Raw genomic sequence first — 25,204 nt, 5'->3', positions numbered from 1 at the left:
ACATACAACTGCAATAACACCTGGTGATAGAACTAATAAATGCTTAGTAATGAAATGATAGGAATAAAAATAACTTTAACATTGGAAAATATGATAAATATATTTATAATAATGATAGACATAAAATCAATAACCTAGTTAAAATCAATCATGTCTAAAAGAATATAAAACCCACAAAGATAATTTCTGGGACTTTGGTAAATTTGAGAAAAAAATAAATTATCTTGATTAAGGTAGGGTAAAGATGTGTAGAAGACAATTTTCATAAATTATCTCATTTGATCTCCACAAATCCAATGAAGCATGTATTATTATTACTTATTTTAAAGTCACGAAAATTTTCACTTGGTAGATTGTTATCTAGCGTAAAGCAATGTTAAAATTCAGGGATTTAAGCTCTACTGAATCCTTACATTGAATGGATTGCTGTCTGATTCAAGTATCTTCTTTTCTACTAAAAGCCTGTTTTGCAAAAGATACCCATAATCTGAAAGCCCTAATTTCCTTCTTCTAATTCTCTCCTCTCCACTAAAGATTTTTAATTTCCTCTTATCAAGGTTGTTTTTAGAAAAGGAACAAAAACTCTCAATGAAATCTCTGTAACCAGAACAATCCAGCCTGTCTTTACTAGAATTAGCACCATGACCTAAAAATTAAAGTTCCATTGATATGATCCCAGTGCCACCATTTCAGAAGACTGGATGGCTGTCTGCAGGATATGAGTTCATGTTGGTGTCCTTAAAGCCATATACCTTGGGCAGTTGTCCAATCTATCCAGGTGTGCAAAACCTTAGAAGATCCACCAAGAAAAGTACCCAAGCTGGCTCACTCAAGTTTAACCTTTGTAGCCAGAATTGTGCAGATCACACTTGAATAGCAAATGAAAAGAGCCTTGCAGGATGATTTCTTATCCTCTTTGAATACAGTTTGAGTGAAAATACACTAAAATACTTGCTGAACAGAATCAGCTCCAGTCCTTGGCATTCATATAGGATTGCTTGCTACACCCTGAGATGATACACAGATACATAAATTTGCAAATACATGCATTTAATTTTATTGAGTCATATTGGTTTAAGTCGCTTAGCCATTATCACTACCATCAGCAGCTATTAGAGGTTTCTTATGGGTATAATTCTTATAAAGTCATTAATACGTTTCTACATCATTTTAACTAACTTCATGGGATGCTTTAGATGTCATTGAACCTGTATTTGTAACTATTTGTGATGTTATGGTCATTTGCTAATCCACAACTATGCCCTTCTCTTTATGTCTTCAATTATTTTTGCAAATTGTTTTGATGTCTGAGACCCAATTCCAACATGGGGGAGGCGGTTTTCCAATACCTTCAACAAGCAATTCTCAGATACCAGCAACATGAATTCAACTCAATTCTGACACTATCCAAATGGCACCAGATTCTACAGACAGAAGGTTCAGTCCTATAAGACCACCCCCTCTTAGGTTGGATTAATTTGCTAGAATGGCTCACAGAACTCAGAGAATTACCATTTTATTTTTTTCTTAAGATTTTATTTATTTATTCATGAGAGACACAGAGAGAGGCAGAGACATACGTGGAGGGAGAAGCAGATTGCCTGTGGGGAGCCTGATGCCGGGCTCCATCCTAGGACACTGGGATCACGACCCAAGCTGAAAACAGATGCTCAACCACTGAGCCACCCAGTCATTCTACCAGTTTATTATAAAAGGAAGGAACTCAGAACAGCCAGATAGAAGAGATGCATAGAGCAAGCTATGTGAGAGGAGGCACAGAGCTACCATGCCCTCTCCTAGGCACACTACTTTCTCCCATCTCCATATTTTCATCAACTCAAACTCTCTGAACCTGGTTCTTTTGAGGTTTCATGGAGGCTTTATTATACAGGATGATTGATTTTATCATTGGCCAGTGACAATTGATTCAATCTCTAACCCATCTCCCATTTCTGGAGGTCAGTGGGGTGGAACTGAACGTTTCAACTCTCTAAAGACAAGGTTAGATCCACTGGTAGCCAGTTCCCATCCTCAGGTGCTTTCTGAAAGTCATTCGTTAACATAACAAAACGCACTTCATTGCTCTCACCAGTTAAGAAATTACAAGGGTTTGGGGAGCTCTGTGCAGGAAAAGGGGAGGAAGACTAAATATTCCTTATTACAAATCAAATTTTCCAAAATGCTTTCAAAATTTACAATTACGTTATTTGAAATCCCCAAAGTTCCCCAAATATCCATGTGGAATAAATGTCATAGTATCAGGTAAGACCTCCATGATAACTAATCCAGAGTTTAAGTACTTTAATAAATCTTTAGTAATTTAAGTGAAGTTATACAAAGTCTAATTGAGAATTACATCATACTTACAAGTCAGCAGTCCTATAGGTCCCATTTGTTATCCTCTCTGTAATCTGACATACCTGAGGTCAAATCATACATAGCTCCATAGCTCTTTGTGACCGTGGTCAGTATGTTTTGCCATAAAATAGTAGTAACTATTGTGTTGTGAAGATTTAACAATACATGAAAGCAATTAGCAAGGTTATCTTGCCTATAGGAAATCATCAGTCAATTAATAGTAGCAACAACATTACTAACATGACTTGTTAACCTTAAGAATAAAATTGTCAGTTATTTTACCAGCAAAATGTTTATTCAGGAAAAGCAGAGAATTGCAGTCAGGGATAAGCAAGCTATGGCAAAACCATAGGCAAGCCTGAGAACAAAGGAGAGCAACACTCTTTTATAGAGGAAAGGGGGAGTTTGGGAAGGGCTGTTATAAACAAAAAGACCATGGAAGTAAAGTGCGAGTTTGAAGTGTAGTGGCTTTTCTTTTCTTTTTTTTTTTTTTTTCCTTTTTTTTTTAGTGGCTTTTCTTTAACTGAGTTGTGACTGTCTCTCATTCATTGGCTGGGCTGCTTGACAACAAGTGGTAGGGCCATGAGAGTTTCCCTTTCTGGCCTTTCAACTCCATTTTAGTGAAGTTTCCCTGTATTAATTTTCACAGATAAATAGTAATTTATCTTTTATTTTCTTTGGAATAGAGTGAACTTTGTCTCTTCATAGAGTTTCCTTATTTGATTCTTCCTTTGTCCTGGAAGACACATAAAACAAAACCTATTCCATTTCTGTGTATATCTAGTGAACTGCATATAGAAAACACTCAATAAATGCCTTAGTATTTTAGGTGACCATCTAAAAGAATAATAATAATAGCTACTAATAATCATGTTTTATTTTAGTCTTTGTCTTATGTTATCTGATATATTTATGATAATCTAGTAAGGTAAGTGCTATTGTATTAGGTTTTGCCCAGAAGTTTTCAAGACTGTGCTAATGAGAGATAGAGGCAAGATTTAAACCAGGACTCCCTGGCTGGTCCTTTTTCAATATGCTTTTCTGCCTACCAGGTTAAACTGGATTTCTGTTTCAGGGAACAAAAATGCATTATATGAGAGATTTTGTATATTACCTCCATCACTTTGTAAGCAGTAAATCTTGAGCACAATTTTTTTTTAATTCAATGGTAAAATTTTAGATGCCAATGAGGATCAGGATATTTCTTTTGGAGAGGGTGATTTCTAGAATCTTTTAACTCATAGCAAAAAGATACTGATTAATACTTCCACACATATGTCTGAAGCTGTTTGCCAGGTTTGAAATCTCGGGATGGATTCAGATGATATTATTGAAACTGGTTTAAATGGAGAGGGTAGGATTTAGGGCTTTCATTAACAGATTGACCAGCTGAAGGCAGGCATCTTAATCCAAAATAATTGGTGACATTTTAAAGACCTAGGATTTGAGGGTGAGATTGCATATTACACACGTTTATAGTTGCTAACAGCCACAAACATTAGACAGTAGGGAAGAGCACACCCTGAATGTTGCAATACATTGGAATTCAAGGTGATAACAAATGCAACATTTTTTTGTTTAGTTCTAAGACTTAACATGAATATAACAGGCCACAAAGTTCTAGACTTGAAGAATTTCTACCCAAAGGAATACATTACCTGAAAATATGATGATTAAAAACAATGAACAATATATTTTTTTTTGCTTGCTAGTTCAGTAAAAAGGAAAGAGTGCCCCATAGTTCAGTTCTCCCCATAAGAGGACAAGGACAATCCTGTAGCTCTCTCTCCCTCCTCTTTGGCACAGGCAGTTGCTGATTACCTTTTCAGGATAACAATAGCAATAATTCACAAAACAGACAGAATCTGCTGGAAGCCCTGAATATGAGGATCATGTTGGGCATGAAACACACCAGGGAAGAATGTTCTGGCACCAGTACCACATGTGGTCACAATAACTACAGAGGGTGAAATCCAAAAAAAAAAAAAAAAAATTCATTATGCAAAATAAAATTCTGTGCTGAAATGTTGCATGGCTTCCATAAACAATTGTATTATTTGAAAAATAACAGAGCTGCATGCCGCTGATTTATGTGAAATTTTGGCTTGGTGCTTCTCTCATTTTCAAGAATTTTTAGTCTTTCTTTCATATTTAATTATTTAGTAAATTGAAGAATACCAAAGAAAGATTATTTTGTCCCACTGAGAAAATGTCAATATTATACAGTATATATTAGCTTCTCTTTTTTTAAAACAGCAAAACAGAAACAGATTTATAGTTCTCTCCAATCTACCTCCCAAATAGCCAAAATAGTCAGAATCAACCTGGCTGAATGACAACCAAAACTGCTTTTCTAGTAGAATGTAAATTCTAGGGGTAGATAATGGAAATAAACAAGAAACACATATAAGATAATTTCAAAGAGTTTTCAGCTACGAAGAAAAATAAAGCAAAGCAGCATGATAGAGAGTGGTTTGGAGCATATTCATTTTCTATTTCTGCATAACAGATTTCCAGAAATTTAGCAATTTAAAGCAGCACAATTTATCAACTCACAGTTTTCCTAGGTCAGGAGTCTGGGCATCAGTTAATTGAGCCATCTGCTGAAGGTCTCATCAGGCCCCTATCAGAATGTTGACTGGAGTTACATTCTCATGTGGAGCTCAGGTTATTCTTCCAAGCTCATTCATGTTGATGGCGGAATTCAGTTCCTTGCAATTAATTGTAGGACTAAAGTCCTTATTTCTTTGTTGGCTGTTGGTCGGAGGTAATATCAGCATCTTGAGGCTGCCCTTAGGTCCATGCCATGCGTCTCCCTCCATAGACCCTCACAAAATGATTGCTTCCTCCACATAAACAGAAGAATATCTCTTTCAAAAGGCTTGCCTGATTAGCTCAGGGCCACCCAGGATAATTGCCCTTTGGATTAATTTATAGTCAAGTTATTTGGGACACAATTACATCTGTATACTTCCTTGTGCCAAATAACATAGCACAATGATGACAGGGATCTCCCAACATATTCACAGGACTCCTGCGTATTCAGAGACAGTAGATTATACAAAGTTGTAGGTACTTGTCGGTCATCTTAAAATTCTGACCACTACCATAGTAGATAAGCCCACAACATTAACTAGCATAGCCAAAAAAGACTTCTTAGGGAAGTAATATTTGAGTTGAAACTTAAATGTTGAAAGGAATCCAGCCACATAATAATCATGGAAAAAAATACTAGAGCAGCAGAAATAATGTGTCTGAAGGATTTACTGTAGGAGATAACTTTGTAGGTACAACAAACAGAAGGTCCAAATGCCCAGGGAAGAAAGATAATTTCATGAAGGATCTGTGGGCCATGCAGACTTCAAATTTTAAGATAATAGGGCTGCATTACATGAGTCATACGGAATTTGAATTTGAAGTTCATCAGGAAGTATTAGTGTGATTTAAGCATGAAGAGCCATAATATATTTTTTTGCAAAATTTCAAAATCTTTCTATTTGATTTTTTAAAAATATTTTTTTATCTAAGTAATCTCTACACCCAATGTGGGGCTTGAACTCATGGCCCTGAGATCAAGTTGCATGTTCCTCCAGCTGAGACAGCCAGGTGCTCAGTTAGATTTTTATAATCACTTTTTATGCTTGGTAATTAAAAATTCTCACATGAAGGGCAATAACTATGGAAAATAAAACTTATCACTTGGCAAAAAGAGTTTGCTATTGTCCTTACTTGTCACTGTAGGCTGTTCTGAGTTCCCTCCAGGAAAATAAAGACAAAAAAACAAAATATGTATAGATTTAAAATTTAATTTCAAATTAAATCATTTGCATAGTGCAATTTTTTTTCAGTTTTCAAATGATTTTTCCTAGGTGGTTGAACTTTCTAAAGGAGGGAAGAAAGAATAAATATATTGTATCATTACAGAGTACAGTATTATTATTTCCCTGCCAATTGGTTCTAGTCATTCACATAAATGTTATATCTGATTTGAAAAAAGAGGGATCCCTGGGTGGCGCAGCGGTTTGGCGCCTGCCTTTGGCCCAGGGCGCGATCCTGGAGACCCGGGATCGAATCCCACATCAGGCTCCCGGTGCATGGAGCCTGCTTCTCCCTCTGCCTATGTCTCTGCCTCTCTCTCTCTCTGTGTGACTATCATAAATAAATAAAAATTAAAAAAAAAAAAAAAAAAAAAAAGAAAAAAGAAAAAAAAAAGTTTTGGAAATAAAGTAGATATTTAATCTCCATGTGGACCAATAAAGTATCTACTGTGGTTACTGACTTTTCAAAGTAAGTAAAGTATAGACCTAGAACCAAAAGCTAGATCTGATTTATGACTTCTACTTCTTGAGAAATGAAATTAAAGGGATATAATTTATCTTAACACCAGGGAAAAAAAACAGAAAACTTGTCAAAATATGTGAAACTGCAGTTCTCAGTATATTGGACATCACATATTAAAGGACAGTGACAATCAAGATATGGGAAACAAATGTGATGAATCTCATGCTTGTCTCAGATTATTGCCTGGAGAGAGTTTCCAGACTGTAGTGCAAGAAGAGGGAATCCAGGCTGTCTCCCAGAGTTGAGGAAATGAAGCAGGAAGCCCAGGAAAGACAAGACAGCAAGAGTCCACAGGGCAAAATACCAGAGAAGAGAAAGCTTAACAGAGAGAAAATCTTAGAGTTTGGTGAAGATTATCTAAGATACTATCCAAGATACTCACTGGATACTGATAAGCATAAGCACATAAGAAAAGTACCCAAAGCTGAGGGGAAAAAAATATACTAAAAGAATGAAAAGGAACAACATCCAGAGGTCACATAATGTCACTAATAGTGTCTGTTCCAACTACTCAGAGCAGAAAGTCTTATCATGAACTGGGCATTAGGTAGTACACTCAGAATAATTATGCTTCAATAGTGGGGAAAATGCAACCTGTATTAAAAACTGCCTATTCTGATCGAACAGGCCTTAAAAGGAAGACTCAAAGAAACAAAACATTTTCATATAACCTAATCACATCTCAGTACAAAGCTTCAGAATATTTTTGGAAAGTACTCCCCCCAAAAAACCTTCACAATTGTGGCATCCAAAAAAGATTAAAAGTTCATAAAAACAGCAGGAAAATGCAATCAATACTGAGGGGAAAAAGCCAATCAGTTGAAACGGATACAACATGAACACAGAATAAAATTAGTAGAAAACACATTAAATCAGACATTATAACAGTGTTCTGTATGTTCATCTATCCAGAAGGGATATTTAAAATATAGAGAGAGACATAAAAGATATTTTTAAAAATACCTAAATTGAACTTTTATAGATTAAAACGACAACGTCTGAAATGAAGGATACACTGAATGGGATGGATGTCATAGTAGACACTGCAGAAGAAGAGATTAGTGAATTTGAAGACACCACAGTAAAAACTATAAAATGAAGCTCATAGAGAAGAAATGGTTGAAAAAAATTGTTAGGATCGATCAGCTGTGGAACTTCAAGAGGCCTAATATATGAGTAATTAGAGTTCTCAAATGAGAGAAGAGAGGAGAGAAAAATAATTTTTGAAGAAATAATGGCTGAAAATATTCCAAATTTGTTGAAAATAATAAGTTGTATACATTAGAAGCTTAATGAACACAAATGCCAAAAACACGAAGAAAATAATATGGCCCATTACATTCAAATTGCTTAAAATCAGTGATAAAAAGAAGTCCTAAAATAGCTAAAGAAAAAAAAAAAAGACATTATATACAAAGGAACAAAATGAGGACAGCAGATTTTCACTGAAACATTGTGAAGGAGAAGACAGTAAAGCCACATTTGCATTAAATACAAGACTCAATTATATACTCTGTAATAAAACAACTTTACATATAAAGACGACAAAAAGATTAAAATAAAAATAGATTAAAATAAAATAAAACAATATATTAACACTAATCAAAGGAAGCAGAGTAGCTTAATTAATTTTGAATAAAATAGATTTCAAAACAAATAATCCTACTATGATAAGGAAAAGGTATTTCATAATAAAGAATGGAAAAATTCATAATAATCCTAAATGTTTATGCCTCAAGCAACAGAAATTCCAAATACTGAAAGAAAAATTAGTAAAACTTCAAGATGACATAGACAAATCCACTATTAAAATCAGAGATTTCAAGATTACTTCCTCATTAATTGACAGAAAATGTACACAGAAATCAGTAAGATAGGTAAGACTAAAACAACACTATCAGCCAACTTAATTGGCATTTACAGACCACAATACTCAATAACATTATGATATTTCTTTTGATGTGCACACAGAATATTTGCCAAGGTAGAATATATTCTGGGCCCTTCTCCCCCAAAATGTAAGGTAATTCCAGTAAAAAATACGTTATTTCATCACAATGAAATAAAATTAGAAATCAGTAACAAAGATATCTGAAAAATCCTCAAACATGAGAAATTAAATAATACGTTCCCAAATAACTTTGGGCCAAAAAAAGATCAAAAAAGAAATTTTTAAAATTCAGTACTTGGAACTCAATGAAATTAAAACACCAAATCTCAAAATGTGCAGGACACTGCTAAAGCAGAATTAGAGGTTAATTTGTAATGAAATAAATATCTATTATTTGTAATATGATTTGTAAATAAAATATAAATATTAAGAAAAAAATCTCAAATAAATAACCTCAGTTTCCATCTTAAGAAATTAAAATGAGGAGAAATAAAATTTAAAGTTAGCAATAAAGGAAATAATAAAGGCTACAGTGGCTATAAGTGGAATAAAAAAACAGAAAAACAACAGTAGGGATCCCTGGGTGGCGCAGTGGTTTAGCGCCTGCCTTTGGCCCAGGGCGTGATCCTGGAGACCCGGGATCGAATCCCACATTGGGCTCCCGGTGCATGGAGCCTGCTTCTCCCTCTGCCTGTGTCTCTGCCTCTCTCTCTGTGTGACTATCATAAATAAATAAAAAAAAAAAAAGAAAAAAAAAAAGAAAAGAAAAACAACAGTAGGAAAAAATGACAGAAAAAAAACCCAAAACCAGATCAAAAATTAAAAAATGGGTTCTTTAAGGATATCAATAAATGTGATAAATCTCTAGTTAAAGTACATATAATGAAGAAAACACATATTACCAATATTACAATGACAGATGAGACATCAATATAGATGTTATGTATATAAAAATATTGATGGAATATTATATACAACTTCATACCAATAAATTCACCTACTGGTGAATAGATGACATGGAAAAAATATTTGAAAGTCAATAAATACCAACATTCATAAAAGAAGATGTAGATAACTTGAATAGCACTGTATTTATTGAAGAAATTGAGTTGAAAAGGTAGAGGAGGAGGAAGGAATCAGGTGGACAGTGGATGAGAGTAGCATCATCCCGGTAAACAAAACACATTTACTTTCTGGTTTCCAGCAGCATGGCAACTGTATACCATTTAGTATTCAGAGATATTTTATCCTTTCTCTCCTGTTTAAAAAAATAAGAATGTACTGAGAAAATCAGAGTCAGAAAGAATAAATGCCTTAATGGGGGAAAACAGAATTTGTGAAATAGACTATATTATAGGTGTTAGTATATGGACATTACTCATATTATTTTCAATCCTATTAATCATATGCATCCTATAATGTAGGCATTATGACCCCTACATTTAATTTGCTAGCCTTAATGTCACAGAGATAATACAATGAATGGCATGGCTAGAATTTGAACCCAGGTCTGTTTTACTACAATTCCCTTGCCTGTTCTCGTACATAAAAACATCTTGCTATACAGATCAATGATCTCAACCAGCTCTCTCTAACTAGTTTTAAATATGTGTAATTACTGCCTCTAATGTAGCTATTTTTATGTGGCTTATTTTAGTTTTGAGGTTAAATGAATTAGATAATTTATATTAAGTCATATACATGTGAGTTTTCCAATTATCTATCTCTCATCTTTAGCTTAAAATAGAATCTTTAAAGAATAGTACTTTTATATTCCCTTGCTATTGAAGTACTATAATTTCTATAAATATCCTTTGTCTGTGTTCTACTTTTACTAGCTTAGGAATATGATTCAGAGGACATCAATTATACTTCGGACTTAATAATATTATAGAGCACCCCAGGTGGCCTGGTGGATCAAACACAGAGCAAGTGTCAAGAATCTGGAATGAAATACCTCTTGATGGTTGGTGATTATCCTCTCTTCTATTTCATTTCTTTTTTTTTTTTCTTTTTCCTTTTTCTTTTTATTTCTTTTTTTTTCCCTCTTAGACAACTTCTTTAACTACCATCTTGTCTGTTTCCATAGCTCCATCTCTTAGCAAATCCACCAGCACAAGCACAGTGAGTTCAATCTGATTTCCCCATGAGAAATCTTTCCTTTCATTCTCTCCAGAACATTTGCATCTCCATCTTGAGCCTTTTAAAGGGTCTTTGTCTATTGGAATAGATGAGAAGGCAATAAACACTATACCAGGCACTTGGGAGGATGACAAATAAGCTAAATAAGTATTAGTTTTGCTTGTTTCTATTGCCTCAAAAGGTCTCATTCACAATCTCTTCTGCTACTATATTATGAGCTAAAGGAGAAAAGAGGAAAATAATTGCATTTAGCACTGCCTTTCTTTTTGCTTTACATTTTCCATGTATAGGAAGAGATACTGATGTCTTTGAGCAAGACAAAAATCATTTCATAGACTAGAATCAGTAGTTCAGCTAACAGACTTAAAACACATGAATGAGTTTATTGACTAGAGAAGCACTATATATCTGTATATATATATGTGTATATATATATATACTTTATCTCTTGTAGAACTTAACAAGTATCCTCTTAGTTTCTATTATCTGAATTTAACAAATAAAAGAAAAGAGAACCAGAGATTTAAAGAAAAATCGCCCAAGTGAGTACATGGCAATGTTGAAATGTGAAATGTTGAAATGTGAAATCTCAAGTCTGACTCCTCAAACTCTTATTAGTAACATGATCTTAGGTATGTTGCTTTTAGCCTCCAATTTCTCAGCTGAAAAGTCAGGTGGGGGGTGATCATTCACTTCCTTCCCCACTACTTACTGTAAGCTAATAATAGTAAGTTGAACATAGGAATGATGTGTAGCGTAATAGGATGACAAAGGAATGTTAGGATGGTCAAAGAAGACTTCCCTGAAAAAATTTGCATTGAGCTCATAACTGAAGGATAAGAGGAAGTTAATTAAACAGGCAGGGAGAGAATGGGCAGGACTCCTTTGGGAAGTCCTGAAAAAGGAAACAGTGGCAACAGATGCTGGAGAGAAAAGGAGCATGGCTTTTTCAAGGGCCCGAGTGTTGTCAGTGGGGCTGGATGGCATGTAGGGGGGTAGATTTCCGTGACAGACTCCTCCTAACCAGTGCGGCTGTTCTGTGGTTTGAAGTCAAAGACAGACAAGGCCAGCCAGCCGAAAGTGCTTTGTAAATTAGAAATCACTATGTTAATGTGAAGATTTGTGGGAGTTTAGCTGGTTTCCTGTTTGAAAAGTCTATAACATTTCTCCCCAAACCATTCTTAAAGTCTTTAGCATAGAGGGCAATCTTTTCATGGCATGAAATTGAGGTTTACAGAGAAGCTTCTGTTTCATCTTTGACAGAGCTGGAGACAATTCTCAACAAAGTTAGCTTAACTCCTGGGGTGAAAATGTGCTTCAGAGCATTAACTGCACAGCCCGGGGCTGTTTCTAAAGAAGCCACCCTCAGACTCACAATATGTATTCATAGTTTGATTAATCATAAGTGTGTGCTTCTTGGCTGAAGAGAGGAAGAGCTGTCTCCCAGGACAGAGGACAGTGAGGGATTTTTCCCCAATGCAAAGCAAAGGAAGAAGGGGAGGGAAATCTGTCAGCTGGTGACTGATAGGTAGCTGGGTGGTCCTGTGGCAAAATATAACAAAATTCCCATGTAGGAGTCCTGCCTACCTTCCTTCCAGGTTTGCTTCCTAAGGAGGACTGGACCACACCCTCTCTCCATAGCAGGAGATGGGCATGGGGATGGGGATGGGGATGAGGATGGGGATGGAGATGCGGATGAGGATCGTTCCTGATCATAACCATTTTCTTTCACTCAGAACCAAGAACAACTGCCTGCTAAATACAGATGCCACATCGGTGTGGAAAAGCTCTTAAGACTCCCGACTCAATGGCACAGGTGGTTTAGGAGTCCACTGTCATATTACCATTTGAAATGTTTAATGTTGCTTAGAAAGATTATTATCTCTTGATTACTCAGCTCTCAAAGAAAGGCAGCAGTGGGCCAGGAGACTTGTATCAGCGAGGGGCTGTCACCCCCGCTCTGCCGCTATAGTTCATTTGTCATCAGGTAGGCCATTTGTCAAACACTCAGGACTTCAGGGACCAGATCTGTGAGATGTTTAACTAGAAAATTCCCTCCCAAGAATAAACATAAACTCCTTATTTAATTGTTTAACTGTAAGTTTAAATGATAATAGTTATAATAATTTAATAAGTGAGGTTACACTTTTGTAATGAAACAAACGAAGAAACCAAACAAAAACCCAACCACTTCCTAGCAGAGACAACCTGGCTTCTGAAGAGGAGGGTCGGGGAAGCAAAAACAAATATAGACTGCAGTGAAAGCCACAAGGCTAGGTTCTAGAACTCTGCCACTGATACACCGTGTAGAGATTGATTGAAAGATCAATCTCTAGGTTTGGGCCTGAGATGGAGCTTCCTCAATTGAGAAGTAATATCCTACCACAAGGACAGGATAAAGCCATGTCTGTAGCATTTGACATTCGGTAATTCCCCTCTGCAATCTCAGTTCCTTCACACACCACCTTTCCAACGAAGATGGACACAACCCAGTAAGATTTCTCCCAGGTTACAAAGTCCCATAGTCCTGATGTGGCACAAACATACCCTAATCAGTGTTCAGTACACAGCTCTACCGTGGAAAGTGCCAGACAGATGTAGAAGTCTGAGTACAACAGGACAGGAAGCTGTTTGGTTTGCCCATAAGAAGTGAAGGAGAGATCAAGGAGGAACACAGTTAAGTCCAGGGGCTCAGTGTGATGAGGCCGAACCCTGGTGCCACTGGGTCCCTGCACTGCACCTCCTCCTTGACCACACCCATCAGCACCCATGCCTACCTGCATCCCCCTCATCCATTTTATCCTCTCTGCATTTTTCTCCTTACCACCTTATATTACTGCTACTTCCAAGCCCCTTGTTAAAAAAAGAAGTGGTCGGGGGTGCATGGGTGGATCATCAGTTAAGGGCCCACCTCTTGATTTGGGCTCAGTCATGATCTCAGGGTCATGGAATTGAGCTTTGTTGGCTCTGTGCTGCAGGAGGAGTCTGCTTAAGATTCCCTCTCTCCCTCTGCCCCTCCCCATTGCATGTACTTTCTCTCTCTTTCTCTCTCTTTTAAAGATTTTATTTATTCATGAGAGAGAGAGGCACAAACATAGGCAGAGGGAGAAGCAGGTTCCTCGCAGGGAGCCCAATGCGGAACTTGATCACAGGACCCCAGTATCAGGCCCTGAGCCAAAGGCAGACGCTCAACCGCTGAGCCACTGAGGCATCCCTCTCTCTCTTTCTCTCTTAAAAAAAAAAAAAAAAGTGGTCAGAGAAGAGAGAGGGGACCCCAGTCATTGTAAGTAACATGGCCTGAACGTATGCTTAGTTCATGGGCCACTAACCCTCCTCACTGCACAGATGTCCACTGAGCAGCGTTTAAAGGACAAACAAAGCCACAATAAGGTCATTGATACTGGAATTCAGTTGCTGGAATTAGGGATCATGAAATATAATATTTAAAGTGTCTGATATCACATGGTCATTGAAAAGGCTAAATAATCATAGAGGGGTGCAAGAATTATAGAGCTGTACCTCTGAAGCTGGCAGTTTTGTATTGTTGCTTTTTATCGGGTTAGGCAATCTTCATTCATTCATTCATTCATTCATTCATTCATATGTCGATTGTATTCAATGTGTCAAGTAATGTGCTGGGGGTCTTAAAACGAAAGACACTGGCATTGTTTTAAGGGAGTACAGACATGCTAAGTGCATCACACGTGCCACACTACTCCTTCTTTCATGCTTCTGGCAGACCTCATGAGTCATTTACAGCACACTTACCCTCAGAAGCCATTTCAGAAATAATGCAACTGATTCCAGTTTTCAGAGTTGGCTTAAGTGGTAAACACTTTTCCTAGTGTCACTGCAGAAATATTCACGAATGTATCACTGCACTTCCACGCTACATTTAAAGTCTGCTTGATGCCCAGTTTCTGCTATGAGGATAAGTTTCCCTACAATCTTATACTCAGCATTCCAGGTGGCTCTCTGCCTCCGATGCCCAGTTTCTGACATTTCTAAGCACTCTTCAAATTGGGAAGTGTGCAAATAATTTTAAGAGGAGTTGCATGGATATTAAAGACAACCTTTTTATCCTTGTAGAAGGATTGCCATCTCTTTTCACTCCAGTGAGAATTTATGGACTGCTTACTCTATGACCCTGCTCTGTTGGACTGGAGATTTTGGAACAATGAGAAACCATTTCTGATCCCAGTTTAGTGGAAGAGACAGATAGGAAAATAAATACCAACCAAAATAAAGCAAGGATGGAGGGATATACAGAGCTCTAGGAGAATCCAGGGGAGAATATGATTAATTCTTCCAGGAAGCATCATAAAATGTGTTAAAGGGAGGGACATCTGCACTGGATCTTGAAGGGGAAGTGGCGTGCAGGCGGCTGAGAAGATGAAAATGCATTTTCTAACGAAAGAAGAGTAAGGGAGCCAATGACACTGAGGTTTGGAAAAGCATCATGCAACACAAGGCTAATAAAAAAAAGTTTGGGTCCAGATGATGAACAGACTTGAATACCAGGTTCATGGTGTTATCACTGGAAGAGCAAATATGACTCCTGACTCGTTTATTCACCTTATTTCCACTTTGTATATTTTCTAGGCTGACTAAATGTCACAAGCCAAGGAATGATTGCTCCCTGTCACTAAATGAGCCAGTTCATTAACATGGGAAATCTTTTATAACATTCCAGAAGGAAAAAGAAAAGAAGGATGGAAGGGAGGAAGGGAAGAAGGGAGGGAGGGAGGGAGGAAGAGACGGAAGGAGAAAGAAGGGGAGAGAGAGAGAGACCAATTGTAACTGAAAGAAAAGAAGGAAGAGGAGAAAGTAAAGAGGAGGAAAAAAAGTAAGAAATCATTTGGGTCCACTGCCAACAAGAGTTAGGAAAGCTGATTTCTTAAGATAAACTGAAGTAAAACAAAATATGCTCCATATGTTGAAACTGTATACTTAGTTTGAGATAAACAAAAACATGTTTGGAGAATAGCTGCCATAATTAAAAAGAAATTAAAAGAAAGAAAGAAAAACCATCTGGGGATAGATACATATTTAAACACATGCACGCGCGCGTACACACACACACACACACACACACAGTGATTTCAAAACTTGAAGGTTTTTTTTTTATTATTATTATTTAAGTAAACTGTCTTGTTGCAAAAGGGCATTGCAACAGCCTTTACCCAAAGCACCCCATGTTCCACGCGGGAGCTGTACAGGGCTACCCAGTATTCATTGCTCAAACGTCAAAAGATCTTTCCAAACCCTGTCCTTTGCTGCTGCTTTCTCTTCTCCTATGGAAGCCCATCCTCCCCTTTCCCTCTGGACAACCCCAACTTACTCTGAGTCCCCAGTTGAAATGTCACCTGCTCCCAGTGGTGTGCCAGACACACAGCAGTGCTGAAAATGGCTTTTTTACTGTGAACTTTATGTTTCTGTATCAGTTTCCTGTGGCTGCTATAACAAAGTGCCACCAACTGGGTGGCTTAAAACAATAGTTGATTGTTTCATAGTTCTGGAAGCCAGAAGTCCAAAATCAGGGAGTTGAAATCAGGTTTAGTTCTTTCCTAGGTAGAATTCTGAGGGAGACTCTGTTCCATATATTTTTCCTAAGTTCTAATAATGGCTCGCAACTCTTAGTGTTCCTTGGGCTGAGAATGCATCACTCTAGTCTCTCCTCCATCTTCACACTGACGCGCTCTCTCCCTGTGTCTCAGTATCTTCACGTGGCCATCCTCTTATAAGGGCATGTCATGTGGAATTAGGACCACCACCCTACTCCAGTATCACCCTGGGTTAACAGGTCACATCAGGAACTACCTCATTTCCAAATAAAAGTCACTTTTCTGAGGTACTGGGGGTTGGGACTTCAATATATCTTTCTAGGGACAAATTCAACCCATAAAAACATGCCTCCAATGCAGACTGGTTTCACTGAAGAAGTCAGGTGTATGCACGTAGATGTCCCCCATACCCAGAGGAGGTGATGAGAAACTCCATTTCAAAGACCACACATATACTTTTAACCTTGTGTTTCCAAGGCTGAGCATAATAAATGGAATAAATTCATGGTTAGCATCTTCAAACTGAATTAAATCTGGAAAGTTATGAACAGAGGTTTTCTGATTAAAGGTAGAAGGAGGGGCACCTGGGTGGCTCAGTGATTGTCTGCCTTTGGCTCAGGTCTTGATCCCAGGGTCCTTGGATCTAGTTCCGCATCGGGCTCCCCTCATGGAGCCTACTTCTCCCTCTGCCTATGTCTCTGCCTCTCTCTGTGTGTGTCTCTCATGAATGAATGAATGAATGAATGAATGAATGAATGAGTGAATGAATAAATAAATAAAATCTCTAAACAAAAAGCTATAAGGAGGTTAGGAGACAGTTAAGTCTACAGTTGAGGGGAAACAGGGATCACATGATGACCCTCTTTGTTATTACAGTTCACAGACAGGGATTTCTTTTGCTACAAGGGGAAATGTGGTGGAGACTGCTCGCCTGGAATAACTGAATGGGATGAGCATCTGAGAATAAAAGACCCATGTTTGAAAGTAGTTCTGCCTAGGTAGCTATATAGTAATGATACTGTCACTGCCCCTCTGATTGCTTCAGTTTATCCTCTTTTTACAAATAAAATCTTGCCCAAAGCCCCAATTTAAATAGCAGATCTATATGAATCTGTCAAAGATCTGTGAAGAAAGTAAGCCTGCAATGCCGTTGACTCAGTCATCCCCAAGGATTCTTCACAGGAAGTTCTAAAGAATTCTAGGAACAGATTTAAAACCACTTTACACTTTACAGAGCCTGCGTGGCTCAGTGGTTAAGCGTCTGCCTTCGGTCCAGGGCATGATCCCTGTCCCGGGATCAAGTCCCACATCAGGCTCCCTTCGAGGAGCCTGCTTCTGCCTCTGCCTGTGTCTCTGCCTCTGTGTGTGTGTGTGTCTCTCATAAATAAATCAAAATCTTAAAAATAAATAAATAAAAATAATAAATAAATAATAAATACTTTACAGGGAGGGGTTCAAGCCCCACATCGGGCTGGGCTCTGTGCTCTGTGGGGAGTCAGTGGGGAGTCTGCTTCTCCCTCTCCCTCTGCCCCTCCCCTTGCTCATATTCTCTCTCCCTGTGTCTCTCAAATAAATAAATAAAATCTTAAAAAAAAGACACATACTTTATAGATGAAAGTCCAGGTTTAGTATGTAGTCATAGACATAGAGGGTCATAGAGAATGGAGGAGGAGGAAGAGGGGGAGGAGAAGGAAGACAGGGAGCAGGGCAAGTAGAAGGAGGAGGAGGAGGAGGGGGAAGAAGAGGAAGAGGAGGAAGGGGAAGGGAGGGATGAAAAAGCCTATAGAAAATAAAAGCTGCTACCGAGGAGATGGCAAACAGGAATACAGATCTTAGACAAATCTTTCTGTGACCATAGACAGGCATTTAAATCTCCCAATGTTATCTTTGCCATCATGTGGTCAATTCTACAATCATTTGACCATTTTTACAAGGACATTGTTGGTTTTAACCATATCATAACTCTACGATCACAAAGGCAACACAGTCTGAAGGAGAGACAGAGAATGTGGAAGACTCAGAGAATGTAGAAGACTCCGCGCAAATCTCAACTAATGAATCACAAGGATTCATCATACTCAAGTTAGTAATATCATACACACAAAAAAACACAACTTTGACAAAAGTACTGTTTACCATAGTTTACTCCGGCAGGCATGAATTGGTTATATTTCCCAGGATCCAGGACACACATTTTGTTGCAGGTGTCTGTTGATGAATGTTGATCCTTCATATCGACATGCCCATCTCTACCTTCACCCCCTATTCTTCCTTTCAAATATAACTTAAGCTTAACAGTCTCTGGGAAGCCTCTGAACACCCGGGTCCAATGAACCTCACCTTCCTCCGTGTGCCTCTATGCTTCCTCTATATCTTGCATGAATTGATAGAACTGTACCACCATAGTGAATTATAAGTTATTTATTCAACTGCTAATTATTTTCAAAAGATGAGTTCTTTTAGAACTCTTTATTTGGGTCTTTCCTCCCCAGTACTTGTGCACTGTGCCTGGCACATGATAAGTATTATAAATGTTTGCTGAATTAACTCATGAATAGGTGAGTCTATTTCACACTGTTTTGAAGTTTTCAGGTAATCTTGCAAAAATATCAAGGGGAGATTAGGCATAATTTGAATGACAGTATTCTATTTAACTTGTATAAGAGAAATGAAATACTGCAGTCAAATCTCTGGTGGTTTTTTATTCCCGATTCAACCCAGTCATGAAGAGGGAATGCACAAAATGGACAATTTTTTTTCAAACATCTTGGAAATTAGCCCAAGAGCCAAATGTTTTATTTTAATGGTATGTTTCTTCTCTCATACCACAACTAGTAAACATTTCAGATCACACATACACACAATGTTTGTTTGTATTTACTATAATTCCCTATGCAGCTCCAGATGCTTGGACCATTCAGGCATCTAATACATGTTTGATGAATTAAGGAATAAATGAAAGAACACTGAAATAAAATGAGCTAAGATTCTGACATCCATTAGCAAGCCGTTACCGGTTTTCATTTGCCTAGTTTGGATGGAGTCTATCCATTTGGAGACAGGGAATGGCAAAATGTGGTACAAATAAGCAATGTGTTCAATGAGTTTGAATCAATATCTAAAATATAATCACCTTTCAAACATTCGGTAGCCCAGAAGTTTCTGACTCCAGGTCTGTCCAAACATTGCTATGTGAGCTTCACTTTTTGGCTAATAAGATCGAGCTTGGTCCCTCCTACATGAATATAATATATTCTGACTTTCTGATACACAGGCTGGAGTTTCTTCAGGTCCAGTGTAGTCCAATAGGACTCCGACATGATTATATACGAAGTTGGGTATACAATATGTGTTCATCCCAGGCAGGTTTTTACTTTGTTATCTTTGATAGGCAGACATCATCTCTTAATTTATTTTTTTGAGATTTATGCATTTATTTATTTGACAGAGGGGGCAGGGCAGGGAGAAGCAGGCTGCCTGCTGATCAGGGAGCCTGATGCGGGGCTTGATCCCAGGATCCCGAGATCATGACCTGAGCCAAAGACAGATGCCCAACTGACTGAGCCACCCAGGCATCCCTCAAAGTCTTAATTTAAAGGAATAAATTTTTGCTCTTTAATCTTCAGGAAAAGTTGCTGGAGCCTGGGAGGATTATCCTCTGTGCCACAGGCAATGCACCTCTGCCTCCATACTTATGTCCCACTCTATATTCAAAAGTGTGCAAGGAAGTGGAGAACTCTTTCTTAGAAGGAAGCTTCGTTCAGCATTATTTGAAATTGGAGCATGCCTCTTGGTGTAGGAGTGGTAAAGGCTCTCACTCAACACCTCAAGTAGTTTATCAAATGTTTCTTCCATCTGTATACCATACCATACCCCCGCCCCCGCCCCCCGAGAATTCTGGCAAATTAAACCTTCTCCACCTCCTTCTACTCCCCGCTCCCTTCCTAAATTATTTCCCTGATCAGTGTCAGGGTGACATGCCATGTCTGAGTGTACATTTATAAAGTAGCTTATAACTCATAGTGCTTTCATCTGCATTATCTTAGGAGAAGCTCCAAAGTCTTACAAGGGCTGGGCACACTGATTTCTGTTTATTCCTCAGCTAGGGAGATTGAGGCTTAGAACTTTCAAGATTTAGGAAAGGATAGGTAATGAAAAGGCGGGGAGCATCATGCCTTGAACATGTTTGATTTCTAGGTCAAGGCTAATTGATTTCACCACAGTGCTCTAATGAGCATTTAAGAGACAGTTTTGCTGGCTCATGCATTCTTTCCTTCAGCATACTTACAGAGCATCTATTTTTCGCAGGTATTGTACCTAGTTTTGGTGCTATAATAGTGACAGGTCATGATCCTTTCCCTCATTGAGTTTATAGCAGGGAAGAGAAAGAGGCAATTACAATACTTACTAATTCAGAAAAGCAAGCCAACAAACACATTCACTGATTGGAAGGAATCATCTTGACTTTTACCACTACTAGGATAATCAAACAAAGACGACCTTCATCTATGCCTGCAGTCTGCTACTAAGCTGTGGTGTTTTTGTTTTTGTTTTTGTTTGTTTTCTGTAGACCAACTGGAGAAAATGTAACACATTGCCTGTAACCTCAGGGACTGCCCTCAAGTACAAATTTAACCACAGAGTAATCAGTGTCAGGGCCTGGAAGTGAATCAGTGTGATAGGTTGGCTTTTCTGCCTGGATACTTTCATTTTTATAGGGCTTTCAATTACAGAAGAACAGGATGCCTGTGGAGTACCAAAAGTAAGGAAATCTGGATCCTTACCCAAAAAATGCACCACATGAAATGACTCTTTCTCAAGGCAGCTACTGATAAAAGAAGTTTCGGTCATTCCTGCTTGATCAGTGGGGGGCAGAGTTTCTGTCCTTAGCCATTTCAACAGCTGTAGCTCCTCTCCTGATGGAAATTCTTAGACCAGTGCAGAAATTACTGGCGGATCAACGTCAGTGTGCAGCGGCATAAGGGAATGGTGGCAAGCCCTTCCCCCTAAGTGGAAGGGACTATTTAATGAGAGTGTAGGGAAGAAAAAAAATAATAAAAGTTATTCTTTGGGTTGAGTATTTTTGTTTGCTTGGTTTTGTAAAGATTTTATTTATTTGACAGAGAGAGAGAGAGAATGCAAGCAGGGGGTACAGGAGAGGGAGAAACACACTCTCCACTGAGCAGGGAGCCCAACTTGGAGGTCAATCCCAAGACCCTGGGATTAGGAACTGAGCCCAAGGCAGATGCTCAACCCACTGAGCCATCCAGGCGCCCCTGGGTTGAATAGTTTTGGATTGCTTTTGTAGAGTTTTATTCTACTCCCAGGAAGGAGCTATCTTAACTCTTCTTGAGAAAAGAACATTTCAGACATTTATCAGAACTGGAATATGAAGCATGGATGGAAGAATTTTTAAGTGATATGCTGAGAAAGACGCCCCATAGTTGATGGTTAAAAAAGTGGATTATCATCTCATTAAACACAATAAAGATGCCCCAGGGGTGTCTGAATCCACTGGATTACTCAAGTGGCTGACACAAATGCCTCAGTAATTCCAATTTTAGTGTATGTGCTGCACAAGTGAGCACTGCCTTTGTGATTCCAAATGGATAAGGGTTTATCTTCACTGGGCTTTTAAATAGTGGGACTGATGTTCACCAACTTGCTTTTCTTCTGGGTCATGAAACTGCAGGCAGTATTTGGGCACACAGCATCAAGGCTAGCTTGGTTGATTTTACTGGACATCCTAGGTCTGATTTTTCTCACAATGATTTGGGCCATTTGTTCTGGAAATGGTTTGGCACTTTGGCACTTTGGGGGCACTTTGACAAGTCTAAATTGCAGTAGAACACTGGAGGCTGAAGCTGATAATATTGAACTCCAGTTTGCTGCAAAAGCCTGTGTGGGCACCAAAGCCAGTTCAGCACTTATGTGGTGGACAGGATTTGCAAATAGCTTCCAGGGTCATCTCAAGTTGCCAGAATGGTTATCCACACACCTTCTCATGGAAATGAAGCTGAATACTTGGATACTTGAATATCTCAGGCTCTCAAAATTAGAGAGATCTATAACTGCACAATACCTTCTGAACCAGACTCAATTACTATTCAAACTCAATGTCAACCATTTTCTTGAAGAATCAAAGAAAGAAGGTCTAAATATCACTGTTAAGAAACAGAAAACAGATACCCTTCCTATTCAAAATTAGGAGCAAATACTGTTAATGTATATAGTTAAGAAAATGCCTAGAAGTTGAATTAAAATTTTTGAGATGCAGGAAATGTAATGCAGCAATCTATCATTTTTATATTACTTTCTTAAAAAAAGATGTTTGAAATGAAAACAAAAATGCATATTTGGGAATCAAATCATGTATATTGCCATTATCTAAATTCCTCTACTAGATACTTATCTTTCTTGAAACACTGGTTATTTTCATTTATTTTAAAATATCTTCAATGAGGAAAATATCACTGAGTAAGTTTATATTACACATTTTTTAAAAAACCATGCAGGGCCACTTGGGTGGCTCAGGGGCTGAGCCTCTGCTTTTGGCACCAGTCATGATCACAGAGTCCTGGGATAGAGTCCTTCATCTGGCTCCCTGAGAGGAGCCTGCTTCTCCCTCTGCCTATGTCTCTGCCTCTCAATCTCTCTCTCTGTGTGACTATCATAAAAAAAAAAAATTAAATAAACTCTTAAAATAAAAAAAGCACTCAAGCACTCATTGCATCCCTACTGTGTGCCAATGATTAATCTAAGCCTGTAGGGGAAAAGTAAACCAGAAAGCCATCCATTCTTGCAGAAATCCTGTTACTTGGTGGCTGTGAAAAATCAAACAGCTCAGTACTTAGCCTCCATGTGGAGTATACCATGGACCTGGCACACGGATGAAGGAAAAGCTGAAGATACCTTGGGGTATTGGCTTGATATTTAAGAAAACATTTAAGGTTAAGTCTTTTAATCAATTATCAGACCACCTCATTGAAACCATACTACTTCAAGAGACCATATTTATCATTTAATTAGAGTTCTTAACCAGAACCTGTTTTTCCTTACCTCTTTTGTTTGCCAAATTCCTTTTGCATTACTTTTCAATGGATGGTAGCTATTCTCTCTCAATGTGCCCAGAGGGGAATACATCATTCCTATACCTGTATATATATATATATATATATATATATATATATATATATATATATGTAATAGGTTTATTTTAGAAATTCTGGGTAATATAATAAAAAGGGAGAATTGGTACCTAAAAAGTCTTCCGTGGTAACTGGCCTATTATCTGGTCTATGACCTAAAGGATCTCAGCTTTACAAGAAGGTAAATAAATCCTTCTGGCAGGTCAGGAGCATAGACAAGCTAGGGGGATTTCGGAATTAAGAAAAAAAAAAAAGATATTTCTGCTGTGATAGGCAAGCCAGACCAGGCCCTGAGAAGTAAACAATATTTATTGATTCTTGCTATCTACAAGCAAGCTAATAAAGGCAATTCGATATTTCTGGCACACAAAAGTTGAAATTATGACCCTGGAGGATATACAAAATCTCCACATGAAGGCTTTTTTTTTAAGTCTTAATATAATTTAGGGCTATTTTATAATCCACACACTAAGAAGTTCTTTGTATATTAATCAGCAGCTCTTATTGTGCTCATGTAAATAAAACAGGCAAATAAAACACCAAATGAATCATACTGATTCAGAAGATTGTTAAAATAATGAATGCTGTCAAATCCTTGCCTTAAGGCAAGAACTGGCACACAAGGGGAACTAATATCTTGCCCTGCCCTCATTAGGAGTCAGGATAACCTTCCAAACTATGTCACAGAGTGAGGGGGGAATCTCTTGCATTCTGGATCAAACCAAAACAATGTAAAGCAAACAAAAGAAGCAACCAGAAAAGTATCACTATGTCCATCACTAGTCCTCACATAAATGCAACCTTGAGCCTTTTCCTCTGAATTTTTATCTTCCTAATGGAAAGAACTTTATCCTTGCAAATTATGCAAAAATAATTGCTATTTTTTTTCTTCATAAGATTAAAATCTATAATCTTTGTAATCCATATAAGATCTTTTTTCTCTTAAGTTTTATTTGTGGTGAGAGTGTCTGGCATCTTTCATGTTGCAATCACAAAATTAAAACCAGTATTTAAAAATGGAAAAGCTGTCTCTGCCTCTCTCTGTGTGTCTCTCATGAATAAATGAATGAAATATTTTTTAAAAAGGGACTCCAGGGTAGCTCAGCAGTTGAGTGTCTGCCTTTGGCTCAGGTCATGATCCCAAGGTCCTGGGATCAAGTCCTACATCGGGCTCCCTGAAGGGAGCCTGCTTCTCCCTCTGCCTGTCTCTGCCTCTTTCTGTGTGTCTCTCATGAATAGATAAATAAAACCCTTTAAAAAAATAAAATAAAAGTGGAAAAGTCTTCAGATATTATGGGCTAAAAAAAAAAGTGTCTGGCAATAGGACCCCAAGTCATTTACTCATTTATTCATTTGGCATATGTTTGTTGAGCACCTTCTCTGTACCAGGCACTGGGGATGACTCTGTGCACAAAAATAAAGTGACCAAAACAGGAGGCAGTCTAAGGAGATAAAGATGAAGCATGGGGGCATTTCAAAAGGGAAGATTAGGAAACATCTCAGATAAAGTAAATTCTAAACAGAGACATATATAAAATGAGAAAGTTAGAGAAGCAGAAACGCAGGGAGGAGATTTCTAAAATAGTGAAGTGAACATCCAAATCCCTGAGGATTTTGCCATTTTGAAGGAGCAGTATGGAGACCAGCCTGGCCCAACCAGAATGAGTTCAAATTGGCAGAACTTGCAATAAGGCCAGGCAAGCAAGAAGGGTCAGATTACAGACTTTTGCAGGTCCTGGAGATGATTTTAGATTTCCTTT

At 38.0% G+C, this 25,204-nt stretch overlaps 1 pseudogene; it reads left to right on the top strand.

The window, feature by feature from the left end:
• Window positions 1-22,552, top strand: part of LOC112662521 (metalloendopeptidase OMA1, mitochondrial-like) — a 46,760-nt pseudogene extending 24,208 nt beyond the window's left edge.
• Window positions 22,553-25,204: the final 2,652 nt, after the last annotated feature.

The sequence above is a fragment of the Canis lupus genome, chromosome 13 (assembly GCF_003254725.2).
Source record: "Canis lupus dingo isolate Sandy chromosome 13, ASM325472v2, whole genome shotgun sequence".
NCBI classification, from domain to species: Eukaryota; Metazoa; Chordata; class Mammalia; order Carnivora; family Canidae; genus Canis; species Canis lupus.
Note: the sequence above shows the minus strand (reverse complement) of the source record. Positions and strands in the feature narration are given on the sequence as shown.